The sequence below is a fragment of the Octopus sinensis genome, linkage group LG14 (assembly GCF_006345805.1).
Source record: "Octopus sinensis linkage group LG14, ASM634580v1, whole genome shotgun sequence".
Taxonomy (NCBI): domain Eukaryota; kingdom Metazoa; phylum Mollusca; class Cephalopoda; order Octopoda; family Octopodidae; genus Octopus; species Octopus sinensis.
The window spans coordinates 67,247,750-67,262,270 of NC_043010.1; the positions used below are offsets into that span (position 1 = coordinate 67,247,750).

Sequence of the window (14,521 nt, forward strand, 5' to 3'; positions counted from 1 at the left end):
AATCTTTCACCAGACTTTAGTCACAATTTATGTTCCTAACACTAGCTGAATTAGCTAAGTTAGTTTACTAAATTCTTTGTTATATTTAAAATTAATTGAAAGAAATACAGAACATCTCAAAATTAATACAGTAATGAAAGAGTTAAACTTAACTACTCAGGTTGATTTGACTACACAATTCCCAAAAAATCTTTGGTCTTGTACTTATGTTAATAATAATAATAATAATAATAATGATAATAATCCTTTCTACTATAGGCACAAGGCCTGGATTTTTGTGGGGAGGGGGCAATCGAGCACATCAATCCCAGTAATTGTACTTAATTTATTGACCCAAGATACCTTCATCAGGTATCTTAGGGAAATTTTGAACCTGGGTTCTCATTCCTAAGGCATTTTTCAATGTTGTTATTATTATTCAGGTCACTGCCTGGAATTAAACTCGGAATCTTGGGGTTTGTAGCCTGCGCTCTTAACCACTTCACTATATGCCCATGGGCATAATAGTAGAAAGAGTTATTATTATTCCACCAATATCAGTGGAATTTGAACTCAGAACGTAGCAACAGGCAAAATATCACTGAGTATTTCACCTGGCATGCTACCAATTCTGCCAGCTTGCCACCCTAATAATAATAATAATAATAATAATCCTTTCTACTATAGGCACAAGGCCTGAAATTTAAGGGAGGGGTGTAGTTGATTACATTGACCCTAGTGTGAAACTGGTCAGAAGACCAGTAATTCCGAAGGAGGGGCTAAGTCAATTAAATTGACCATAGTGTTCAATGGGTACTTATAAACCCCAAAAGGATGAAAGACAAAGTTGACCTCCACGGAATTTGAACTCAGAACATAAAGATGAATGAAATGTCGCTAAACATTTAGCCTGATGTGCTAACGATTCCGCCAGCTCGCCACTAATTGTTTCTAATTTAGACACACAACTTGAAGATTTTTCTGAGGAATGGGTAGGATTAATCCCTACCATTGACTCTCCTCGACTCCTAAATACCTGACTAATGCAATTTTTATTGACACCTTAAAGGGGTGAACAGCACTGACTTCAATGGTATTTGAACTCAGAACCTAAAGGTCGGTGACTAAATGTCACATGACATTTGGATTCATGTTCTATTGCTTCCGCTAATTTGCCTCTTTAATGATAATAATTATTATCATTAAATGAGCTAGCCGGACAAAATATTTAGCAGCATTCTTCCAGCTTCAGTTTTGCCTTTCATCAATAAGTACCTGTTGAATACTGGGGTTGATGTAATTAGCATACCAGCCTCTCCTAAAATTGCTGGCTTTGCACCAAAATTTGAAACCATTATTATTATTATTATTATCATTATTATTATTAGTCAAGACGAAGAGCGTGATTCGATTGTAAGATATTTTATTAGTTGAACGATATTTCAACAGTACGTCTGTCTTTGTTAAGTTCAAAATAAGATGTGATAAGAATTCAAAATTACAGAAATTTAAATGTAAAATGTGTCTAAATTATTATTATCATTATTATATTATTATTATTATTATTATATTATTATTATTATTATTATTATTATATTATTATTATTATATTATTATTATTATTATTATATAATTTTTATTATTATTATATTATTTTTATTATTTGACTGCGGCCATGCTGGAGCACCACCTTTAGTCGAGCAAATCGACCCCGGGACTTATTCTTTGTAAGCCCAGTACTTATTCTATCAGTCTCTTTTGCCGAACCGCTAAGTGACGGGGACGTAAACACACCAGCATCGGTTGTCAAGCAATGCTAGGGGGACAAACACAGACACACACACACATACATATATATATATACATATATACAACAGGCTTCTTTCAGTTTCCGTCTACCAAATCCACTCACAAGGCATTGGTCGGCCCGGGGCTATAGCAGAAGACACTTGCCAAAGATGCCACGCAAGCTACTTACCACACAGCCACTCCTGCGCCTATTATTATATATTATTATTATTACTATCATTATTATTATTATTATTACTATCATTATTATTATTATTATTATTATTATTATTATTATATTATTATTATTATTATATTATTTTTATTATTATTATATTATTATTATCATTATTATTATTATTATTATTATATTATTATTATCATTATTATTATTATATTATTATTATTATTATTATAATTATTATTATTATTATTTGGGTAAATGGGGCTAGTTAATAATATCTACTCCAGTGTCCAGCTGGTTCTTAATTTATTGACCCTGAAAGGATGAAAGATGAAATTGACCTATTATTATTATTATTATTATTATTATTATTATTATTATTAAGGCAGCAGGCTGGAAAGAACCATTAGCATGCCAGACAAAATACTTAAGGGTATTTTGTCCATGTTCACATTCCGAGTTCAAATGCCATCAAGGTCGACTTGCCTTTCATGCTTTTGGGATCCGTAAAATAAGTACCAGTTGAGTGTTGGGGTCGATATAACCGACTATACCCCACCACCAAATTTTCAGGACCTGTGCTTATAGTAGAAAGAATTATTATTACTATTATTATCATTATTATCATCATGAAGGACCACAAGGTGGTAGAATTGTTAGCACATCAGACGAAATGCTTAGTAGTATTTTGTCTGTCTTCATGCTCTGAGTTCAAATTCCAACTGGGTCAAATTTGCCTTTCAACTTTTCGGGGTCAATAAATCAAGTACCAGTTAAGTACAGGGGTCAATGTAATCGACTTAACCCCTCTCTCAAATTTCAGGCCTTGTGCCTATAGTAGAAAGATTTACTATAATTACTATTATTATCATTAAGGACCATGAGCTGGCAGACTCATTAGCATGCTGGGCAAAACGCTTAGCGATATTTCATCTGCCACTACGTTCTGAGTTCAAATTACCCTGGGGTCACCATTACCTTTCACCTTTTCGGGGTCGATTAAATAAGTACCAGTTATCCACAGGGGTCGATGTAATTGGCTTAATCCTTTCCCCAAATTGGAGACCTTGTATTTCCAGTAGAAAGTATCATTAATTATCATTATTGTGAAGATGACGAATTGGCAGAATCGTTAGCACGCCAAGCAAAATGCACAGTGGCATTTCATCCGTTTATATATACGTTCTGAGTTCAAATTCCACCAAGGTCGACTTTGCCTTTCGTCTTTTCGAGGTTGATAAATTAAGTACCAGTTACGCACTGGGGATCAATGTAGTCAACTAGCCCCCCTCCCCTCACAATTTCAGGCATTTTGCCTATAATAGAAAGGAATATTATTATTATTATGATTATTGTTATTATTATGATTATTGTTATTATTATTATATTATTATTATTATTGTTATTATTATTATGATTATTGTTATTATCATTATTGTTGTTATTATCATTATTATCATTATTATTATCATTATTATTATTATTATCATTATTATTGTCATTATTATTATTATTGTCATTATCATTATTATTATCATTATTATTGTTATGATTATTATTATTATGATTATTGTTAATTTTATTGTTATTATTATTATTTTTATTATTTTGGACTAATCCCTGCGTTAGTTTTTCTGCTGGGAAGACATACTTAAGTGAATTAATGCCAGTATATCACGGGTTTCATATTTCTTGACACTTGGAAGATAAAAAGAAAAGTCGTCTCTAATAAGAATTGAACTTGGAACAATGAGGTACATCAGGCATGTACAATGACTTTCTAATGGTTGCTTCAAAGCAACCATTGATTGCTACTACGCAGTTGCTTGACCTGTTAGAGCTAGCAGTCAAATCTCCCACTCAGCAGTGGATAACTCAGACCTTGATATACTATGTCTAACCAAAAAAAAAAAAATAATAAAATAAAAAGGATAGATAGGATGGTCACCACTGGAACAGTTTTCATCATGGTTTTGATCTGTCACAACTGACCAGGGCAATGAGGTAGGCTCTATACAGTTATTAAACCTGCAAGAAATAGCAACCAAATCTCCCTCAAATCACTATAGTAGTCCTAGATGCATTGTGTGGAAAAACAAAAGGAGAAGTTGATTGGCTTCGGATGTGATGGCTTTTGTCATCCGTAAGCCAACATCAAGGCTGACCACCACCAACAACAACAACAGCCATTGTCTTTGTGTTAATAAACTGATTTGTTTGTCCAGGCACAAAACCATTTCATCAGAATTGGAATAATGTCTATGAAATCCACCAACCAGAATAAGGCTGGTGTTCAATAACAAAATACAACAAAAATAATATTTGACAAATTTTATTTATTTACTAGCAGTATCGCCCGGCGTTGCTCGGGTTTGTAAGGGAAATAACTATAAAGCATTTTTAGAGAGTTATAGCCAAAAAATAGCAAAAAATGGAAAAAAAATGATGGTAAATTTTTTTTTTAGTTAAAAAGGTTGAGTCGCATCCCCTAGACAGTCTGTGGTTTGTGTTTCTGATTCTCGACCCCATGTCGAATTTATCGATTTTTTTCAGAACTGGGGGAACTTTTCAAAATTTTCGCTGCATTAGTTTTGAATTATGACATTGGGCTATGTGTGTGTCAAGTTTCATCAGAATCGGTTGAAAGCCGTGGTCAGGGTGAGGGTACAACCTGACAGACACACAGACAAACTGTCGTTTATATATAGAGAGATTTCGTTTTGGGTTTTGGTTTGCAAGATTCTTTATACGTGTTCGTGTGTTGAAGCATATTCTGTTGTGTCTGGGGAGAGTCATTTTCTTTTTGTGCCTTATATTCTAATACACTCACTGGTAAAATTTCCTCTTATTTTTATTTTTATTTTCCTATTTATTTATTTAGTCATTTATTATTTTATTAGACCACCCAATTTAATTGCACAGGTGTATTTCTGAAGGAAAAAAACAAAAAGGTAAACAAAAAAAGGGGGGTGGGATTATGATGACTGTGGAACTTGGTAGGGCTCCTGGCCTTGCTAACTCCTGTCGAACCGTCCAGCCCATGCCAGCAGGGAAAAACGGACGTTAAATGATAATGATGATGAAGAAATTATAATACATTTTTAAGGTCATTAGAAATAGAAGTGAAAATGATCTCAACTAGAAAATGGGTCCCACCCCCCAGGACTACTATGGACATATTTATCCACAACTAGTAAAATTAAGGTGGTTTTCAATCTCTTTTTTTTTTATTGAGCTTGTGAAACAATGATAAAGAGAGAATTAAATGGATGCAAGATGTGTTTTGTCTGCTCAGATTGGCAGAATTGTCAGCACATCGGAAAAATGGTTTGCAGTATTTATTTCGGTTCTTTACATCCTGAGTTCAAATCTTGGTGTAGTCAAATTTGCCTTCCATCCTTCTCAAGGAGGACGGGGTCCTTAAAATAAAGGAACTGTTAAGAACAAGGGTTAATGTAAATAATTAAACTTCCTCCTCCTCTTAAAAACTGTTGCATTTGTGCCTAAAATAATTTTAAAAAACCTTTATAAGGGGCTGGGAGTAGGGCAGAAGCTTTTACTAACATTTTGAAGGAGCAAAGATTGGAAGTCATTAGTCTGAGAAGAGAAACCCCTGGTTTGAAGGAAGAAAGCAAAGCAGATGACACTTTTCAAGGCCCACGTGATTAAAAGGATAGAAGGAAGGACATTGTCCTCATGTAGAAAGAGGCCTGTTCCTAGGATATTGTCCTCATGTAGAAAGAGGGCTGCTCCGAGGATATTGTCCTCATGTAGAAAGAGGGCTACTCCGAGGATATTGTCCTCATGTGGAAAGAGGGCTGCTCCTAGGATATTGTCCTCATGTAGAAAGAGGGCTGATCCTAGGATATTGTCTCCATGCAGAAAGAGGGCTGCTCCTAGGATATTGTCCTCATGTAGAAAGAGGGCTGATCCTAGGATATTGTCTCCATGCAGAAAGAGGGCTGCTCCTAGGATATTGCCCTCATGTAGAAAGAGGGCTGCTCCTAGGATATTGTCCTCATGTTGAAAGAGGGCTGCTCCTAGGATATTGTCCTCATGTTGAAAGAGAGCTGCTCCTAGGATATTGTCCTCGTGTAGAAAGAGGGCTGCTCCGAGGATATTGTCCTCATGTTGAAAGAGGGTTGCTCCCAGGATATTGTCCTCATGTAGAAAGAGGGTTGCTCCTAGGATATTGTCCTCATGTTGAAAGAGGGCTGGTTCAAAGGCTTAAGTGGCTTCTGTTAAAATCACTCATGGGTTGATGGTGAGGGTTAGGCCAAGTGACAGGTCCTTAATTACACTTGGACAAATTATTAAATACTTGTCTGCGAGCACACACACAAATTATTAATTGTTGAACAAAAAGATTATCAGACTGGACTGGAAAAGGTATAACACTGCAAACCCATGACATAAAGCTTACAATGACGACGATTACGATGGTGGTGATGATGATGACGGAGAGGAGAAGCAGTAGGAGGGTGATGATGATAATGATAATGAAGGCTGGTGGTAGCAAGAATGGCAATGATGGTATTGGTGGTGGTTGACAATTACGATGGTGATGATGATGGTGGTGATGAGGCGGAAGAGGATGATGATGGTAGTGGTGGTGATAATGTCAAGACACTGATGATAAAAAGGTGGTGATGATGATTATGATGATGTTGACAGTAGTGATGATGATAATTGAGATGATATGGTAATAATCATGAAGATGGTGGTTGTGGAGGTGGCAATGAGAAACAGTGGTAACAGCAGTCATCATGATGATGATGGTGATGATGCGGTGGTAATGGTAAGATAATGATGGTAGCAGTGATGAGATAGTGCTGATGATGATGACGATGATGTTTTTTATGTTGACGATGATGTTGAGTATGACGGCGTTGACGATGATGTTGAGTATGACGGCGTTGACGATGATGTTGAATATGACGGCGTTGACGATGATGATGATGACGGTCAATTTCAAAATGCGGATGGTGAATATATTCGGTTAGACATGATAAAGAAAAGATTGCATATTGAGCTATTGTAGTATGCTTTAGTGTACGGATAAATTAGATATTCAATTAGGACTGTAGGGCATTATAGATTTTTAATTAGTCCAAGAGATAATAATTATTGGGGAGTGATATAGATATTTAATTACCACCAATTTATAACGAATGGCAGTACGTTGTTACTGAACAGTCAGGGAAAGATGTAGAGACATTAAATTCAATAAAGAGGTGGATGAGGAGTATGGGGAGTTGTTAGAGAATACAAATATATTTATTTATATATATATATATATATATATATATATAGATATATATATATAGATATATATATTAAAAATAGGATAAAATCTTTATAAGAATTTATGAAGTAGTTAGTGTGAATATATATATATATATATATATATAAATTAGAAATACCAATTATATACGTTTTTATAATTTTTTTTTGCAATTTACTTAATCATTGGTATGTTATTATTTTAATTTTAATATTTCTATCATCCTTAAATCCTTAAAAATGTTTCAGCCCGAAGGCCACGGCCATGCTGGGGCACATATGTAATTTTCTAGATGGTGTAATTTAATTGTCCATTTTGAATTGATAAAAGGTGGGTTTTTTCTCATTCATATATATATATATTATATTGTGTGAAATTTGATTTAGTATTTCTAAATTGAATTTTTCCCTGTAAGTTAGGATTAATATTCCCTCAAATAATTATATATTTATATATATATATACTGTTGCTATTATGTTAAACTGTCGTATGTCCAAATTGGCCAAATGCGTTCTTTGTGTATGTGTATTTTTTCTTTTTTATTTGATATTTGATTTTGCTTGCAATACCCGGTTCTTTTTGGTTAAACCATCGACCCCCCCCCCCCAGCTGCCTCAGATACGAATTGTCAAAATGTAACTCAAAGGTTTCGCATTTTGCCAAAAGTGTAGTAAGCCCCACATAAGACAGCTTTGCAAAAAATATTTCTGACTGAAAATATCATTACACGCACGGAGTTACGATTTTACGCACCCAACAAAGTATTTATTTTTTTCTACTCAGAGGCACACAGTCCGAAATTTTGGGGAAGGGGCCAGTCGATTAGATCGACCCAGTACGCAACTGGTACTTGATTTATCGGCCCTAAAACGATGGTTAAACTGCAACTGTTGCTAATGTAAAAAGAAATGGAATTGTGAAACTATTTTATCGTTTTCTTAAAAAGCAACGATACATATATCATATAAGAATATATACAAGTATAAGAATATACATATATATATAATATATATATATATAATATATATATATATATGTATGTATGTATTCTTATGCATGTATACATACAAATATACGTGTATGTGTGGGTTGCTATACACCCACTCGCACTTCATGAATATGTATGTTATACACAAATAACGATGTAGACGTCTGATCTACATCTGAGAAATAACTGTATAACTATATACACAATTATACATATATATTTATACATACATACATACACCCACCCACTCACTCGAAATGCAATACAATTACGCGCCCACAGGTGGGTGTGTATATACGAAGTATTAGTATATGTGTATATGTGTGTGTATGCAGAGAGAGAGAGGAGTTTGTATGTGTGAATGTATGTATATACATCGTACATAATGTGGAATATATATATATATATATATAACATGTAGTGGCAGATTCAAATTTTATCGATGCAAAACAGATTATCATGTGTGTGTGTGTGTGTGTGTGTGTAAGTATGATACAGATTCGCATCATACTGATGTGTATGTGTGTTTTTGTGCTTGGAGGATGTGTTAATATCTAAAACCACGTTACACCGCTATACTACTACTACCACTACTACTGCCGCCGCTGCTGCTGCTGCTAGGTAGGTGCGAATAACACCTTCCGTGTGTTTCAGTTATATATGATTACTTTAAAGGTTTCCGGCTTTCTGGTGCGCAATAATGCAAATCGATGTTAATAGATTGCAACGATTCTTCTTCACTTTCTACCACGAGATGCCGGGGCTGTCAAACTACTCACACACGTAACCATTGACGAAACCACACACATTCTGATACATAGGTGCGTGTGTATACGTGTCGATAAGACTTCGGTTTTTTTTTTTTTTGCCTAAAAAAACCCATCTATATTTTAACCCTTTTATTAGTATATTTCTCTGTTGAAATATTTTGGTTTTGCTTCAGTTAATTTTAATGATAACGAAGAATTTAGCTAATTGAGTTTGTCATTATGAAGCAGGTGGAATTTTGATGGAAGATCTTAATTAAAATCACTTCGACCCTTTTGTTATCGTATTTACGTTCAATTAATTTCGAAAATAATGAATAATTTTAGAAATTAACTTTGTCGATATAAAGCTTCTGTTTGGGACATAAATTAACACGAAATTTTAACGGAAGATTTTAATGTAGATCACTTCAAAACAAGAAGATTAATTTACAGAACCAAGGGTGGCTTACACGGGTTGGTATCAAGAAGGGCCCTTTTGAATAAAATGATATACCAAGGATTCAAACCTTTGGCAGGGTTGAATTTTTTTTTATTCCACCCTTTTTGACATACATTAAACCAACTGTTAATGAAACAAAATTTATCCGAATTAGTAAAATGTTCTAACAGGCCAGCTATACTTGTCAATGAGTCTATGGGATCGCTCGATCTACTAGAGATAGCAGCTACATTCTCAGGCCAGCTGTACTTGTCAATGAGTCTATGGATCGCTCGATCTACTAGAGATAGCAGCTACATTCTCAGGCCAGCTGTACTTGTCAATGAGTCTATGGGATCGCTCGATCTACTAGAGATAGCAGCTACATTCTCAGGCCAGCTGTACTTGTCAATGACTCAATGGGATCGCTCGATCTACTAGAGATAGCAGCTACATTCTCAGGCCAGCTGTACTTGTCAATGAGTCTATGGGATCGCTCGATCTACTAGAGATAGCAGCTACATTCTCAAATCACACACTACCACCTTCAATAAGAAAATGATTCCTCATACAGTCTCACACAAAATCTGAAACAGAACATGGGATGATCAAGTAGGAATACTTTTTGAGTACACGTCTATTCGAACAGAGAGAAATGAGCAAAAGTAAAGAAAACGTAAAGTTATCACATTTAGCTCACAGCTTCATTGGTATGTGCGTGTATATAATATATATATATATATATATATAATATATATATATATATATATATATATATATATATATATATACGACTGTGTTTATATGTTCTTATACATATGTTGCAGTCTAATAAGAAGTCCCGGTGGGTGTCAACACAGATTAGATCTTACACACGTCTCTTTTTAACCACCTCAACAAGATTAGAGAGAGCTACCCTCGCTGGGGGTCAACATTGTTTTTCATCCCTTTAGGGATCGATGAAATAAAGTACAAGTACTGGAGTCGATGACACCGATTCTACCTGTCCCCTAAAAAAATTACTGGCCAAGAGGCAATTATTGTCATTATTTCCTTTTACCTTAAAGGTGTTCATTTGTTGCTTTAGCCTCCGATCAGCCCTAACTAAGCTGATTATGTTCAAAGGCCTTACATACGAGTAAATACCGTCGTTTTTAGAGACGGAAGGGTGTGGATTTTTTTTAAAGGGAAATTTGATTGCTGTTTCTAGTAAGATGAACAACTACATAGGGGATCACACACTTGCAGTATCCTCGTTTGTTTTCCCACCTTGGGATATCATTCACTATGTGTCAAAAAACAGCTTTCACTGTCATATATTAAAATGTGGCGGAACTGCAGCGATACTATGACAGACTACAGAATTGATATTACACACACTACATTGTGTATATATATATATATATATATATATATATATATACGCACACACTTTTTTTACGTCTGTAAGCACAAGATGCAGATAACGGGTTTATAGTATTAGGGGCGTATATCATAAATGTATTCGTGTTCGCATCTTTTATCTTAGATTTATACATTTATATATAAATGAACATAAAGGACAATGCGTTTTCTTTTCCTAATTCCGCCTTTCGATCTAAATAGATACATATTTAGCTGTACACAGATAGAAAGACGAGTAAAAATGATGTCAAACTTAATTAGGGAACAAATCTGAAGGCAGAATTTGTCCCAGACACCGTGTTCTTAATTGGATTGCACTTCGAATTAAAAGAATGTCAGTGATTCGTATGTATTTTGTGTGTTAATGGAAATAAAGATGTTGAAATTATATACATAGAATATTGTTTACCCTTCGGATTCTGCTTAATATCGTTGTTGTGGTATTTTTTTCCGGGTTATCCTTTGCGAAAACAGCTTTGGTTAACAGTGATGGACAAGACAAGATTTGTGTCTCATGGATAACAGCAAAACTGAACTGTTGCAATAAGTGATAGTGTGGTGGGGAGGGAGGAAAGGGGAAGCGGAAGAGAGAGAGAGAGAAAGATAGAGAGGTGGAGGAAAGATTGTATTAATAGAGAGTTCTAATAGAGAGTAGGAGGAAATAGAAACGGTAATAAATCAAGGGGAGAGAGAGAGTGACAGGAGGAAAGAAGCTGAGAAGAGAAAGAGAGAGAGGAAAGAGTAAGAGAGAAAGCAAAAGCAAGAGAGAGAGGGAAAGAGAGAAGAAAGAGTAAGAGAGAAAGCAAAAGCAAGAGACAGAGGGAAAGAGAGGGGAAAGAGTAAGAGAGAAAGCAAAAGCAAGAGACAGAGGGGGAAAGAGAGGGGAAAGAGTAAGAGAGAAAGCAAAAGCAAGAGAGAGAGGGGAAGGAAGAGAGTGGGGAAAAGATAAAGAGGGGGTCGGAGTAATAGAGAGATACGTAGACGGAGGTGGAAGTGATTGATAAGGAAGTAATAGTAGTAGAGAAAGAAAGTTTAATCAATTAGAGATAGAGAAAGAAAAGGGAAGAGAAAGAGAGAGAGCGAATAAGTGATTTGAGATGGTAGGAGTAAAATCTATGAGGAGAAGTAAGAGTGAATATATGAAAAAAAAAATATGGGCGGGGCTAAAGCGTGGAGGGGAGATAATGGAGAGGAGGATGACAGGATTAGCGTGTGTGTGTATGTGTGTGCGTAATTATTTAGAGAGGGGGAGTGTTGGTGAGGTAGAAAGAAGGATAAAACGAGGGAGAAAAACATTATTAAGGGAGAGAGAATGAGGGGAAGTGTTAGTGAAATAAAAAGAAGGATATGAGAGGAAGAGATGTTAGTGAGATAGTAAGAAGGAAAAGAGAGGGGGAGATATTAGTGAGACAGATAAAACAATAAGAGAAGGGGAGATATTGTTGTGATATAGAGAGTGAGAGAGGGGGAGATGTTAGTGAGATATAGAGAAGAACAGAAAGGGAGATAATAGTGAGATAGAGAGAAGGATAAGAGAGAGAGAGAGAGAGAGAGACAAAGGGAGTAGAAGAGTGTTTAGGGAGAAAGAGGAAATAGAGGAGGAGGAGAAAGCTGAGATAAGAAAAAGAGATAGAGAGAGAGAGAGAGAGACAGAAATAAAGGGAGAAAGAGAGAGAGAGAGAGAGAGGTCGTAAAATTAAATTTATTGGTAAAAGAGAAAAAAAGAAAAGAAAATTAAAGGAGAAAGAAGAAAACAAAAAGCAGAAAGAAGAAGGAAAAGGGGTGGGGGAAGAAATGAGGGGAAGACAGAAAAACTGAAAGAGAAAAAGTGAGATGAATAAGGATGAATGAAATGGGAACGGCAACGAAATTTGATAAATGTAAATAAGTAAATAAATTAATGATAATATAATAATATGATAATAATAATAATAATAATAATAATAATAATAATATTAATAATCGATAAATAAATTTGAAAAAAGAAAAAAAAAAAAAAGCTCGGGGGCGAAACGAAATATTACGCGAGACTTGGTATGAACTCTCGCGATGAAATCTCGCGAGATATCATTATCATTATTTATTCTCAATATATTGCTTCTCTACTTTCATTATTGCGGCAACAACATCGGCTGTTGCTGTTGTTGTTGCTAATTCTACTGATGATGATGATGATGATGATGATTTTTGTTTAGCCCCGGGGTCAATCCTTCTTTCCTTTTTCTTTTAATGTCATAATTCCATTCACAATTAGAAAGCTTTAGAGTAGACCAATGATAAGGGGGGGGGGGGCCTTCCGACCATGAACCTCCTGTCTTATATTATAATATGTCCTTCCCGTTCTCAAGACGGTAGAGTTTGGTGGGGGATGGAGTTGAGATTTGACTTCTATTTTTGGTAGATGGTGCAACCACGAAGAGGTTCCCTCGTCACGATAATGAATAATGTTCGCATAATTGATGATGATGATGATGATGGTTGGGTGATGGTGATGGTGGTGATAATTTTGTGTAGTCCCAGGTCAACAACCCTTTCTCTAAAAATTCCATTCAAATCTTAAAAGCTTTTGAGCAGGCCTGTGATCAGAGGCGTTCCGGCCATGACCATCCCGTCCTCTGTGTATGTGTGTGTGTGTGTCCTCCCCTTCCTCAAGACAGTTTGATGAGGGAGTGGGGGAAGGGTGAGATTTAGCTTCTATTTCTAGCATACCGAACGACCACCAAAAGGTCCCCTCATAACGATGGTATTCATGTACTTGTTGATGCTAAACTGGTTTTCTTAGGCTTCTATTTTAATTTCCATTCAAATCCAGGGTGCTTTATAGGAATGTTCTCAAATCGATCGGTATCGATCCCAGAAGGGGGGAAAGCAAAGCTGACCTCGGCGGCATTTGAACTTAAAACCTAAATCTCCGTAACTAAAACGCCGATAGAGTCCATTTCTTTTTTTCATTTTTATTTTTATTATCATAATTTTATTAATTTATTTGTTAAGTAAGGTAACAGGTCATCTCCGTTAGTCGGAGAGGTCAGGAAAGTAAAGGGCGAAATAAAATAAATTAAAGCAAAATGAATTATGAAAAGAATTAATTTTCATGATAGATTTAGGGATATAAAAGTTTTGACGGTTCATGGATATAAGAGATTAAGGATAATTTTATCCTATTTTATTTTATTTCATCCTCCTCTTTTACCTTCCTAACCTTTTCAAATAACGGCGTTATCCTGTTGTCTTACCATGTTGCCTGAGATACACCAGCAAAAGATTTATTTATAATTTAAATAGAAGCCTGGCTTCGACCATGTCTTCGAATATCTTTAATTACGTCGTCCCGTTATCATTCCTACGCAATTAAACAATTAGTGTTCTTGTTTAACACCGGGTCACCCTTGATCGAGCAGACCAAACGAAAGATTTTTCCCCCTTTTTATTTATATATTTATATATATTTCTTTTTCCAGGCATAGTGTATCGAAGATTGTATTATCTTTCTGAAGACGATGGGCCTAAGTAAATAGAAAGCTATCTGGCTGCTATTTCTAGCGAATTCAATGACTACATAGATACACGCTTCTTGTCACATACCGATGGTGATAACGTTCGTTTAGCCTTCGGTCATCTCAAGCGATCCATGTTGCGACTTTCCCACTGAGACCATCCCATTTTCTTTTTCTTTTTTCAGACTATGTATCCCTGTAAAAGCTAC

The 14,521-nt window shown here is 35.4% G+C and overlaps 1 protein-coding gene across 1 annotated transcript in view; it reads right to left on the reverse strand.

The window, feature by feature from the left end:
• Nucleotides 1-11,394, reverse strand: part of LOC115219147 (synaptosomal-associated protein 25) — a 36,071-nt gene extending 24,677 nt beyond the window's left edge. Inside the window, exon 1 of the mRNA XM_029789249.2 lies at nt 11,225-11,394. The gene's annotated coding sequence lies outside the window, so the exon portion shown is untranslated. The remainder of the gene's footprint in view (nt 1-11,224) is intronic.
• Nucleotides 11,395-14,521: the final 3,127 nt, after the last annotated feature.